Raw genomic sequence first — 13,762 nt, 5'->3', positions numbered from 1 at the left:
ATAACAGGAGCTGAAATTGTGGCAATAATCAATAGCTTACCAACCAAAAAGAGTCCAGGACCAGATGGATTCACAGCCGAATTCTACCAGAGGTACAAGGAGGAACTGGTACCATTCCTTCTGAAACTATTCCAATCAATAGAAAAAGAGGAAATCCTCCCTAACTCATTTTAGGAGGCCAGCATCATCCTGATACCAAAGCCGGGCAGAGACACAACCAAAAAAGAGAATTTAGACCAATATCCTTGATGAACATTGATGCAAAAATCCTCAATGAAATACCTGCAAACTGAATGCAGCAGCACATCAAAAAGCTTATCCACCATGATGAAGTGGGCTTCATCCCTGGGATGCAAGGCTGGTTCAATATATGCAAATCAATGAATGTAATCCAGCATATAAACAGAACTAAAGACAAAAACCACATGATTATCTCAATAGATGCAGAAAAGGCCTTTGACAAAATTCAACATCCCTTCATGCTAAAAACTCTCAATAAATTAGGTATTGATGGGACATATCTCAAAATAATAAGAGCTATCTATGACAAACCCACAGCCAATATCATACTGAATGGGCAAAAACTGGAAGCATTCCCTTTGAAAACTGGCACAAGACAGGGATGCCCTCTCTCACCACTCCTATTCAACATAGTGTTGCAAGTTCTGGCCAGGGCAATTAGGCAGGAGAAGGAAATAAAGGGTATTCAATTAGGAAAACAGGAAGTCAAATTGTCCCTGTTTGCAGATGACATGATTGTATATCTTGAAAACTCCATTGTCTCAGCCCAAAATCTCCTTAAGCTGATAAGCAAATTCAGCAAAATCTCAGGATACAAAATCCATGTACAAAAATCACAAGCATTCTTATACACCGATAACAGACAGCGAGCCAAATCATGAGTGAACTCCCATTAACAATTGCTTCAAAGAGAATAAAATACTTAGGAATCCAACTTACAAGGGATGTGAAGGACCTCTTCAAGGAGAACTATAAACAACTGCTCAAGGAAATAAAAGAGGATACAAACAAATGGAAGAACATTCCATGCTCATGGGTAGGAAGAATCAATATCGTGAAAATGGCCATACTGCCCAAGGTAATTTATAGGTTCAATGCCATCCCCATCAAGCTACCAATGACTTTCTTCACAGAACTGGGAAAAACTACTTTAAAGTTCATATGGAACCAAAAAAGAGCCCACATCACCAAGTCAATCCTAAGTCAAAAGAACAAAGCTGGAGGCATCACACTACCTGACTTCAAACTATACTACAAGGCTACAGTTACCAAAACAGCATGGTACTGGTACCAAAACAGAGATATAGATCAATGGAACAGAACAGAGCCCTCAGAAATAATGCCACATATCTACAACTATCTGATCTTTGTCAAACCTGAGAAAAACAAGCAATGGGGAAAGGATTCCTTATTTAATAAATGGTGCTGGTAAAACTGGCTACCCATATGTAGAAAGCTGAAACTGGATCCCTTCCTTACACCTTATACAAAAATTAATTCAAGATGGATTAAAGACTTAAATGTTAGACCTAAAATCATAAAAACCCTAGAAGAAAACCTAGGCATTACCATTCAGGACATAGGCATGGGCAAGGACTTCATGTCTAAAACACCAAAAGCAATGGCAACAGAAGCCAAAATTGACAAATGGGATCTAATTAAACTAAAGAGCTTCTGCACAGCAAAAGAAACTACCATCAGAGTGAACAGGCAACCTACGAAATGGGAGAAAATTTTCGCAACCTACTCATCTGACAAAGGGCTAATATCCAGAATCTACAATGAACTCAAACAAATTTACAAGAAAAAAACAAACAACCCCATCAAAAAGTGGGTGAAGGACATGAACAGACACTTCTCAAGAGAGGACATTTATGCAGCCAAAAAACACATGCAAAATGCTCACCATCACTGGCCATCAGAGAAATGCAAATCAAAACCACAATGAGATACAATCTCACACCAGTTAGAATGGCAATCATTAAAAAGTCAGGAAACAACAGTTGCTGGAGAGGATGTGGAGAAATAGGAACAGTTTTACACTGTTGGTGGGACTGTAAACTAGTTCAACCATTGTGGAAGTCAGTGTGGCGATTCCTTAGGGATCTAGAACTAGAAATACCATTTGACCCTGCCATCCCATTACTGGGTATATACCCAAAGGACTATAAATCATGCTGCTATAAAGACACATGCACACGTATGTTTATTGCGGCACTATTCACAATAGCAAAGACTTGGAACCAACCCAAATGTCCAATAATGATAGATGGGATTAAGAAAATGTGGCACATATACACCATGGACTACTATGCAGCCATAAAAAATGATGAGTTCATGTCCTTTGTAGGGACGTGGATGAAATTGGAAATCATCATTCTCAGTAAACTATCACAAGGACAAAAAACCAAACACCGCATGCTCTCACTCATAGGTGGGAATTGAACAATGAGAACACATGGACACAGGAAGGGGAACATCACACTCTGGGGACTGTTGTGGGGTGGGGGGAGGGGTAAGGGATAGCATTAGGAGATATACCTAATGCTAAATGACAAGTTGGTGGGTGCAGCACGCCAGCATGGCACATGTATACATGTGTAACTAGCCTGCACATTGTGCACATGTACCCTAAAACTTAAAGTATAATAATAATAAAATAAAATAAATACAAAATTTAAAAAAAAAGAAAATTACAGATAGAAAAAAAAAGAATTCACCAACCAAGTATATGCTGCCTTCAAAAGACTCACCTAACACATAAGACCACATAAACTTAAGGTAAATGAGTGGAAAAGGACATTCCATGTAAATAGACAGTAAAAATGAGCAGGAGTAGCTATTCTTATATCAGACAAAACAAACTTCAAAGCAACGGCAGTTAAAAAAAAAACAAAGAGGAGGCCACTGCAGTCCAGCCTGGGCAAGAGTGAGACTCCGTCTCAAAAAAAAAAAAACCAAAGAGGGACATTATATAATGATAAAAGGCCTTGTACAACAGGAAAATATTACAATCCTAAATATATAGGCACCTAATGCTGGAGCTCCCAAGTTTGTAAAATAATTACTGCTAGACCTAAGAAATGAGACAGCAACACCATAATAGTGGGGGACTTCAATACTCTACTGACAGCACTAGACAGGTTATCAAGACAGAAAGTCAACAAAAAGACAACGGATTTAAATTATATCCTGGAACAAATGGACTTAACAGATACTTACAGAACATTCTACCCAACAACCACAGAATATACATTCTACTCATCAGCACATGGAACTTTTTCCAAGATAGACCATATGATAGGCCACAAAACTCAATAAATTTAAGAAAACTGAAAATATACGAAATACTCTCTCTGACCACAGTGGAATAAAATTGGAAATCAACTCCAAAAGGAAACTTCAAAACAATGCAAATACATGGAAATTAAATAACCTGCTCCTGAATGATCATTAGGTCAACAATGAAATCAAAAGGGAAATTAAAAATTCTTTGAACTGAATGATAGTATTGACGCAACCTATCAAAACTTCTGGGATGCAGCAAAGACAGTGCTATAAGGAAAGTTCATACCCTTAAATGTCTTCATCGAAAAGTATGAAAGAGCACAAATACACAATCTAAGGTAACACCTCAAGGAACTATAGAAACAAGAAGAAACAAACCAAACCCAAACCCAAACCAGGCAGAAGAAAGGAAATAACCAAGATCAGAGCTGAACTAAATGAAATTGAAACAAAAAAAGAGTTAAATGAAAGAAAAAGCTGCTTCTTAGAAAAGACAAATAAAAGTGATAGACCATTAGCAAGATTAACCCAAAAAAAGAAGAAAGAAGTTTCAAATAAGCTCAATTAGAAATGAAATGGGAGATCTTATAACCAACACCACAGAATACAAAAGATCATTCAAGGCTACTATGAACACTTTTATGTGAGTAAACTAAAAACACTAGAGGATAATTCCTGGAAAGATACAATCCTCTTAGCTTAAATAATAAAGAATTAGCAAACCTGAAAAGACCAGTAACAAACAGTGATATTGAAATGGCAATAAAAAAGGTACCAAAAAAAAAAGTTTAGGACCAGGTAGGTTCATAGCTGAATTCTACCAGACATTTAAAGAAGAATTGGTACCAATCCTGTTGACACTATTTCACAAGATAGAGAAAGAGGAAATCCTCTCCAAATCATTCTATGAAGCCAGTATCACCCTAATACCAAAACCAGGGAAGCACATAACCAAAAAAGAAAATTACAGGCCAATATTTCTGATGAAAATAAATCCAAAATTCCATAACAAATTACTAGCTAACCAAATCCAACAGCATATCAAAAAGATAATTCACCGTGCTCAAGTGGGTCTTATAACAGGGATGCAGGGGTGGTTTAACATACGCAAGTCAATAAATGTGATAAACCACGTAAACAGAATTAAAAACAAAAATCACATGATCATCTCAATAGATGCAGAAAAAGCATTTGACAAAATCCAACATCACTTTATGATTAAAACCCTCAGCAAAATCAGCATACAAGAGACATACCTCAATGTAATAAAAGCCATCTATGACAAACCTACAGCCAAAATAATTCTGAATGGAGAAAAGTTGAAAGCATTCCCTCTGAAAACTGGAACAAGACAAGGATGCCTCTTACCACTTCTATTCAACACAGTACTGAAGTCCTAGCCAGAGCAATCAGACAAGAAAAAGAAATAAAAGGCATCCAAATAACTGAAGAGGAAGTCAAATTGTCAATGTTTGCTGATGATATGATTGTATACCTAGAAAACCCTAAAGATTCCTGCAAAAAGCTCCTAGAACTGGAAATTAATTCAGTGAAGGTTTAGGATACAACATTAATGTACACAAATCAGTAGCTCTGCTGTACACCAACAGTGACCAAGCTAAGAAACCAACCAAGAATTCATCTGCTTTTACAATAGCTTCAAAAAAACTAAAATACTTGGGAATATACCTAACCAAGGAGGTGATAAATCTCTACAAGGAAAACTACAAAACATTGCTGAAAGAAATCGTAGATGACTCAAATAAATGGAAACACATCCCATGCTCATGGATGCAGGGTCGATATTGTGAAAACTACTATACTGCCAAAAGCAATCTACAAATTCAATGCAATTCACATCAAAATACCACCATCATTCTTCACAGAATTAGAACAAATAATTCCAAAATTTATATTGAACCTAAAAAGAACCCACATAACCAAAGCAAGACTAAGAAAAACAAACAAACAAAATCCCACAAATCTGGAGGCATCACATTACCTGATTTCAAACAATACTATAAGCCCATAATAACGAAAATAACATGGCACTGGTATAAAAATAGGCACATAGACCAACTGAACAGAATTGAGGACCCAGAAATAAACCCAAATACTTACAGCCAACTGTTCTTCAACAAAGCAAACAAATATATAAAGTGGGGGAAGGACACCCTGTTTAACAAATGGTGCTGGAATAATTGGCTGGACACATGTAGGAGAATGAAACTGCATCCTCATCTCTCACCTTATGCAAAAATAAACTCAAGATGGATCAAGGATTTAAATCTAAGACCTGAAACTAAAAATTCTGGAAGATAACATCAAAAAACCCTTCTAGACAGTGGCGTAGGCAAAGACTTCATGACCAAGAACCCAAAAACAGATGCAAAATAATAATAATTAATAAATAGGTGGGACTTAATTACACTAAAGCACTTTTGCACAGCAAAAGAAACAGCAGACAGAGTAAACAGACAACCCACAGAGTGGGAGAAAATCTTCACAATCTACACATCTGACAAAGGACTAATATCTCAGAATCTACAATGAACTCAAACAAATTAGCAAGAAATAAAACAAACAGTCCCATCAAAAAGTGGGATAAGGACAAGAACAGACAATTCTCAAAAGAAGATATACAAAATGCCAACAAACATTTAAAAATGCTCAACATCACTAACGATCAGGGAAATGCAAATCAAAGCCACAATGCAATATCACCTTACTCCCGCAAGAATGGCTATAATAAAAAAATAATGGATGTTGCCATGGATGTGGTGAAAAGGTAACACTTCTACACTTCTGGTGGGAATGTAAACTAGCACAACCACTATGGAAAGCAGTGTGGAGATTCCTTAAAGAACTAAAAGTAGAACTACCATTTGATTCAGGAATCCCACTACTGGGTATCTACTCAGAGGAAAAGAAGTCATTATTCGAAAAAGATAATTGGACACACGTGTTTATAGCAGCACAATTTGCAATTGCAAAAATATGGAACCAGCTCAAATGCCTATCATTCAACGAGTGGATAAAGAGACTGTGGTATATATGTATACCATGGAATACTACTCAGCCATAAAAAGGAATGAATTAATGGCATTCGCAGCAACCTGCATGGGATTGCAGACTATTATTCTAAGTGAAGTAACTCAGGAATGGAAAGCCAAACATCATATGTTCTCATTCATAAGTGGGAGCTAAGCTATGAGGATGTAAAGGCATAAGAATGATACAATGAACTTTGAGAACTCAGAGGCGGGGGAAGGGTGGGAAGGGGGTGAGAGATAAAAGGCTACAAATTGGGTTCAGTATTGCTTGGTTGATGGGTGCACCAAAATCTCACAAATCACCACTAAAGAACTTACTCATGTAAACAAATACCACCTGTTACCCAAAAATTTCTGGAAAGGGTATTTAAAAAGAAAATTTTTAAAAAGAGAGAAAAGACAAAAGAAACAAAACAATAGCAACTCACTCTAATTACTGTGGAAACAAACAGGAAATGGGGCTAGAGAAAAAAGGAAGAAGATTCGTGTAGCACCAGCTACTTGGGAGGCTAACATGCAGGGATCACCTGGGCGAGACCGGGAATTTATTTCAATGTTTATTATTTGAAGTGTTTCATTCATTATTTAGAAGTTTGATCATGTTTTTATGTCCAGAAGTATGCCATAGGAAATTAATTCCTCTTTATATCAATTAGCCTGTGGTGGAATTGGTTTCCTTATGCTTAGAGTCACAGTATCTAAGAACGTAGCAACCATTTTTAGTGAGGACTTAACGTACCCCTAAATTAGGTTTTCAGTTTGTTCACATACTAAACTAAGCTGCAATCAGGTAGGGATTCAAGGAACAGAGGCGGCCTCAGATCAAATTTAGTTTAACAATATATAAGATATTATATCAGTTTCTACGTTTGTCATAGAAAAACTAAGTGGAAAAGAAGGTTTTTGAACATATGCCGTTAATAACAAGTGTCTTATTTGGTTAAATGTAAACATAGTTTTTAACATTTGAAGAAAAAACTATTATATAATTTTAAAATTGTACATCGTAAGGAAAATAGGCCTGTAACTAATAATGAAAACAGGCTATTCCAAGAATGAAATGGCCTACAAAGAGGGGCAGGTGAGGGGTAGGAAGTAAAGGGTTAAGAATACGGGGTGGGCTGGGCGCAATGATTCATGCCTGTAATCTCAGCACTTTGGGAGGCTGAGGTGGGAGGCTCACTTGAGGTCAGGAGTTCAAGACCAGCCTGGCCAACGGGGTGAAAGCCCGTCCCTACTAAAGGTACAAAAATTATCTGGGCATGGTGGTGCACACCTGTAATCCCAGCTAAAGGGAGGCTGAGGCAGAATTGCTTGAACCTGGGAGGTGGAGGTTGCAGTGAGCAGAGATCATACCACTGCACTCAACCTGGGCAACAGAGAGAGACTCTGTCTCAAAAAAAAAGAAAAAATAATAGGGGGTACAATGGATGGAGGTGGGAGAGAGTTGGGAGATGAAGGTAAAACTAGGGATGCCAGAGGCAAGAATAGAATTATATTTTAGAACAGGGAGTCCCCAGCAAACTCATTTGTAAAATGAGAGTTGATTGAAGTAAATCAACTCTAGATTCTATCTTATACTAAATCTCCTTTATTTTGTTAAGGTGTAAATTGACAGTAAAAAGAAAATGCAAAAGGATTTAGGAAAAGATTGGCTCAGGCTGGTCTGGAGTCATTGAATTAGAGGTCAGTGAACAATGTAGCACTCGAAATTCTGACCCTTCCTCTTCAGAAATGCATGGCAATCAGCTCTTCCCACTGATTAAAATTTTGGCTCTTAGAGGAAAATTTTATATGAATAGTTAGGCTGTGATGTTCTTGTGGGTATTAAATTACATATCACACTTGAGTTTTCAAAAAAAAAAAGAGCTTCTGCACAGCAAAAACAAACAAAAACAAAACAAAACAAAAACTATCAATAAACAGAAAACCTGCAGAATGGGAGAAAATATTTGCAAACTATGCATCTGAAAGGTCTAATATCCAGTAGCTATAAGGAACTTAAACAAGTCACAAGAGAAAAACAACCCCATTTAAAAATGAGCAAACAATATGAACAAATGCATTTCCAAAAAAGACATACATGTGGCCAGCAAACATACAAAAAAAAAGGTCGACATTATTGATCATTAGAGAAATGCAAATTGAAACCACAATGAGATATCATCTCATACTAGTCAGAATTAAAAACTCAAAAAATAACAGATGCTCATGAGGTTGCAGGGAAAAGGGAACACTTATACACCTTTGGTCAGAGTGTAAATTAGTTCAATCACTGGGAAAAGCAGTATGGTGATTCCTCAGATAACTAAAAGCAGAGCTACCATTTGACTCAGCAATCCCATTACTAGGCATATACCCAGAGGAATATAAATTATTCTACATAAGGACACATATACGTGAACATTCATTGCAGCACTGTTCACAATAGCAAAGACATGGAATCAACCTAAATGCCCATCAATGACACATTGGATAAATAAAATGTGGTACAAACACACCTTAGAATACTATGCAGCCATAAAAAAGAATAAGATCATGTCTTTTGAGGGAACCTGGATAGAGCTGGAGACTATTATCCTTAGCAAACTAACACAGGAACAGAAAACCAAGTACCACATGTTCTCACTTATAAGTGGGAGCTAAATGATAAGAACTTATGATCACAAAAGAAGGAAAAAACAGACACTGGGGTCTACTTAAGGGTGGAGTGTAGAGGAAGACAGGAGGAGGGAGAGGAGTAGAAAAGATAACTATTGGGTACTGGGCTTAATATGTGGCTGATAAAATAATCTGTACAACAAACCCCCATGACATGAGTTTACTTATGTAACAAACCTTCACATGTACCCCTAAACCAAAAATAAATGTTAAAAAAAGAAAGTATTTAAGAATTCATGAAAACAAAAATCAACATACCAAAACTCATGGGATAGCATAGGTAATGCTAAGGGTGAAACGTATAGCTATAAATATATACATTTAAAAACAAGATAAACCTCAGAAGAACAATCTAACTTATAACTTAAGGAGCTAATAAAGAAGAAATAACTAAATCCAAAGCCAGCAGAAAGAAGGAAATAATAAAGATTAGAGAGAGATAAATGAAATAGAGAATAGAAAAACAATTGTGAATATCAGTGAAACAAAAAGCCACTTTTTCAAAAAGATCAACAAAGTTGAAAAATTTTTAGCTAGATTGACTAAGAAAAAAAGGAGAAGACTAAAAGAAATACAATCAGAAATGACATAAGAAGTGACATTACATTTGATACCACAGGAATTCAAAGGATAGTAAAAAAAATACCATGAATAATTATATGCCATAATTTGGATAACTTACATTAAATGGACAAGTTTCTAGAAATACACAACCTACTAAGACTAAATCAAGAAGAAATATAAAATCCAAATTGAGCTATTTAGTAAGGAGATTGAATCAACAATAAATTTTCCAACAAAAGGAAAATCCTGGACCTGATGGCTTCACTGGTGAATTCTACCACACATTTAAAGAAGAACTAACACCAATTCTTCTCAAAATTTTCCAAAAATTTGAAGATAAAATACATTCTAACTCATTCTATAAGGCTAGCATTTCCCTGATACCAAAGCCAGACAAAGACACTAAAAGAAAATAAAGCTACAAACCAATATCCCTTATAAACATTATGACAAAAACCCTCAACAAAATACTAGCAAACTCAATTCAGCAGCCTATGGAAAGGATTACATACCACGACCAAATGGGATTTACTTCTGGAATACAACAATAATTCAACATATGAAAACTGATCCATGTAATAAACCACATTAGTGAAATGAAGGAAAAAAAAAGCTGGAGGACTATTACTACAAAGCTATAGTAATCGAAACCCCCACCAAAATACCCAGGGATATTGAAATCAACTCCACAGCACTATAGACAATATAGTGGGTGTAAGAACTAGAAGCATGAACTTGAGAAGCACACAGCCTGAGTCCAAACCCTTTTGCTAGACACATTAATGGAAAAACTGTCAAAAGAGTGTGGTACGAACAAACATATAGACCCACGGAATAGAATAGAGAAAATAGGACCAGAAATATGCCCTCACATACATGTGTTTTAGTTGACAAAATACCATAGACTGGGTGGCTTATAAACAACAGAAATTATTTTTCATAGTTCTGGAGGCTGGGAAGTCCAAGATCAAGGTGTCACCAGATTTGGTATCTGGTGAGGGCTTTCTAACTGGTTCAGAGATGGCCATCTTTTTGCTACATCCTCACATAGTGGAAGAGACAAGGGATCTCTTTTATAAAAGCATTAATCCCATCCATGAAGGCTCTAGCCTCATGACCTAATCACTTCCCACAGGCTCATCTCCTAATGCTATCACCTTGGGGTTAGGGTTTCAACATATGAATTTTGGGAGGACATAAACATTCAGTCTAATGCATATGGTCAATTGATATTTTACAAGGATGCCAAGACCATTCAAATGGGGAAAGGACATTCTTTTCAACAAATTGTACTGGGAAAACTGGGTATCTACATGCAAAAGAATGAAGTTGGACCCTTACCTAACTCTCCAAAAAATAATTAACTCAAAATGGATCAAAGACCTAAACATTAAGACCTAAAACTATAAAACTCTTAAAATATAAAGCAAACGCTATGATTTGGCAATGATTTCTTGAATATGATAGCAAAGGCATAGACAATAAAATTAAAAAAAAGACAAACTGGACTTTATGAACCTTTTTAAAATGTTGTGCATCAAAAGACACTATTAACAGTGTAAAAAGGCAAACCACAAAACAGGCAGAAATATTTGCAAATTAGATATCTGTTAAGGGACTAATACCTAGAATATAGACAGAATTCTTTTTTTTTTTTTTTCTTTTGAGACGGAGTCGTTCTGTCACCCAGGCTGGAGTGCAGTGGCGCAATCCCGGCTCACTGCAAGCTCCGCCTCCCGGATTCACGCCATTCTCCTGCCTCAGCCTCCCCAGTAGCTGGGACTAGAGGCGCCCGCCACCACGCCCGGCTACTTTTTTTGTATTTTTAGTAGAGACGGGGTTTCACTGTGTTAGCCAGGATGGTCTCCATCTTCTGACCTCGTGATCCACCCCCCTTGGTCTCCCAAAGTGCTGGGATTACAGGCGTGAGCCACTGCGCCCGGCCGACAGAGCTCTTAAAACTCAACAACAAAAAAACAAACAACCTGTTTCACAAATGGGCAAAGAACTTGAAGAGGCATTTTTCCAAAGAATATAAACAAATGGTCAATAGAGTGAAAAAATGCCCAACCTCACTAATCTTACAGAAATGCAAATCGAAACCAGATGAGATATCATCTCATATACATTAGGATGGCTACCATAAAAAAATCACAATGAAACAAAAAGTAACAAGTGTTGACAAGAATGCAGAAAAATTAGAACCCCTGTGCACTGTTAGTGGGAATGTAAAAGAGCATAGCCACTGTGGAAAACAGTATAGCAGTTCCTCAAAAAATTAAAAATAGAATTAGCATATGATCCAGCAATTCCACTTTTTGATATAAAATCAAAAGAATTGAAAGCAAGGTCTCAAAAAGATACTTGTACACCCATGTTCATAGCAGCATTATTCACAATTGCTAAAACATGTAAACAATCCAAGTGTCCACTGACAAATGAATGGATAAGCAAAATGTAGTACTTACATACAATGGAATCCCATTCAGCCTTAAAAAGGAAGGAAATTCTGATATGAATGAATTTGATGGACATTATGCTAGACAAAATAAGCCAGTCACAAAAAGATGAATACTGTATGATTCCAGTTGCATGAGATACCTAGACTCATCACAATCAAAGACAGAAAGTAGAATAGTGGTTGCTGTCAGAAGTGGGTAACTGGAAGTTATTGTTTAATGGTCACAGAGTTTTAGTTTTATAAGATGAAAAGAGTTCTGGGGATAAATGGTGGTGATGGTTGCACAATAATAAGAATGTACTTAATACCATGGAACTGTACCCTTAAAACGCTTAAGATGGCAAATTTTATGTTATGTGTATTTGCTACAGAAGAATTAAAATTGAAAAATATAAATATGACTAAAATTAATAAAGCAAGTTAGAATTTCCATGAGGCATTAAGAAAAAAATTAGATGATTATAGCAGCAAGATTGCCCAGGTAAATAATATGAAAAGGTAAGTCAGTGTATCAGGAAAGACAGAAGGGACTTTGCCTTGCATATAACATACTATGTTAATGTAATATTTGCAGTAACAGCTATGTTCCAGAAGACTTTCTAAAGTTCTGGAGTCTGGGGCAACAAAACAGTGAAGAACTGGTACACCAACTTGGTATAGATGAAATCCAACAATTTTACAAACATTTACTAGTCAGATAATATAAACCTGGCACTATTCTAGGACCCCCCCCAATATCTGCAAAATATGGTAAAAATTGTTAATTCAAAGAAAAATTAAAATCTGTAATCACCAACCAAACAAATAAGAGTCACGTCTAATTGATATGATACTCTTCAAAAATAGCAACCAGTGAAAGAAACAAAATGCTGGAGTGAAGCAGAGAGGGTCATTGCTGCCTGGCTCCACAGAGCCCCTTTCCTTCAAACCCCTCCATCACCCTCCAGAGGTTTTATTTTGAGTTGACAAAATTCTGAGAATCATCAATGATGTGACACATAGAGAAAAGAAAACTCAGTAGGCAGATCATTATTTTCTTCCTAAATGCAATGGAGACGAGTGACGCCAGGGAAGAGCACTCTAGAGCTGACTCTTTAAGAATGGAAGGAGGCTCCCAGGCCACCCAGAGATCAAATTATAATGGGGTCTTCCTGCAGGAGAAGTACAGACTCTCCAACCAGGGAATTAACATGGAACAAGACATTGCACAAAAATTTCAGAGGAAAGAGCAGAGACAAGTTATTCAGACTGCAGGGCATCTTGGTCAAGTCCCATGCTCCCTCTGTCATTCCTTCAGGCTAAGAAAGTAAAGCTGAATACAAAATTCTTAGCCCTCAGATGAGGTGAAATAAATCTCAGATGTTGGAACACAAGCAGTCACTCCCACTCTGTCTGCCCAGAGCCATGCAAACAACATCAAGATGGAGAAAATGGCCCAGAGACTATGCAAATATACTAGATACTGTATTAGTCAGGGTTTTCCAGAGAAACAGAACCAACAGGATGTGTGTGGAGAAAAAGGGATTGATTTTAAGAAACTGGCTCACAAATTGTGGAGGCTGGCAAATCTAAAATGCACACAGCTGTCTGGCAGGCTGAAAATTCCAGCAAGAAGTTGATGTCTTCAGGTCTTAAGTCCCAAGGCAGTCTGGAAGCAGAATTCCTTCATCCTCAAGGGACCTCAGTCTTTTTCTTTTAAGACCCTCAACTGATT

Source organism: Pongo abelii, chromosome 6, assembly GCF_028885655.2.
Source record: "Pongo abelii isolate AG06213 chromosome 6, NHGRI_mPonAbe1-v2.0_pri, whole genome shotgun sequence".
In the NCBI taxonomy this organism is placed as follows: Eukaryota; Metazoa; Chordata; class Mammalia; order Primates; family Hominidae; genus Pongo; species Pongo abelii.
This window is presented reverse-complemented; position numbering follows the sequence as displayed.